The sequence below is a fragment of the Camelina sativa genome, unplaced genomic scaffold, assembly GCF_000633955.1.
Source record: "Camelina sativa cultivar DH55 unplaced genomic scaffold, Cs unpScaffold01575, whole genome shotgun sequence".
NCBI lineage: Eukaryota > Viridiplantae > Streptophyta > Magnoliopsida > Brassicales > Brassicaceae > Camelina > Camelina sativa.
Window position 1 is genome coordinate 1 of NW_010922693.1, and position 737 is coordinate 737.

Consider the following 737-nt stretch of genomic DNA (forward strand, 5'->3'; position numbering starts at 1 on the left):
AAGTAACTGATGGAATAAGGCCTCGGGGAAAGCCTGAAATGAAAAAATTAATAAAAGCTTAGCCATTTTCATTAATATTGGTCTAGTCTCTCAACGACAAGAGAACAAATAACACTAAATGTTACAGGGAGGTTGCCTTGTTTTGATATGACAGATTTGGTATAGAGGCTATAATTTGAGCAGTGCGAAAAACAGCAGCAATTGTGGTTCTTGCTACGTTTGTGACAGCTGAAATATTCTCCAACATCGTAGCCATAGCATCCAGAATTGGGCCAGCGTCTCCAACCTTAGAAATTGACAGATCAGTCTCACATCTCTTAAGAGGAATACATGAAGAGAAAGAACTAGCTCTGAGAAAGGTAGTAATATACCTTTTTTGTTAGTTGGACGAGGCACTTATCAACAGCTACACTGACCATTCTGTTACAGTTTGCTACGTCAGTTCCCAGATTTGCTTCATCTAAAGAAGAATGCATGCATTTTCTCAAGTGCCTCATGATATCACTTATTGCGCTGACAATTGCTGCTGAGTGCTCAACTTTTGCATTCTCAGCAAGGGAGGAGGTAACCTCTAAAATGTTGAGCTGCATGTTTGGCTGTTTAAGCACACTTTTATGATCAAGGTGTTTAATCAACATAGAAAGTAGAAAGTGTGTTCTTTGCCCTGCAAAATTGCAGAACTATTTCAGAGCACTGATCATGTGGGAAGGAATGAATAAAAACTATCGAGAGCTTAA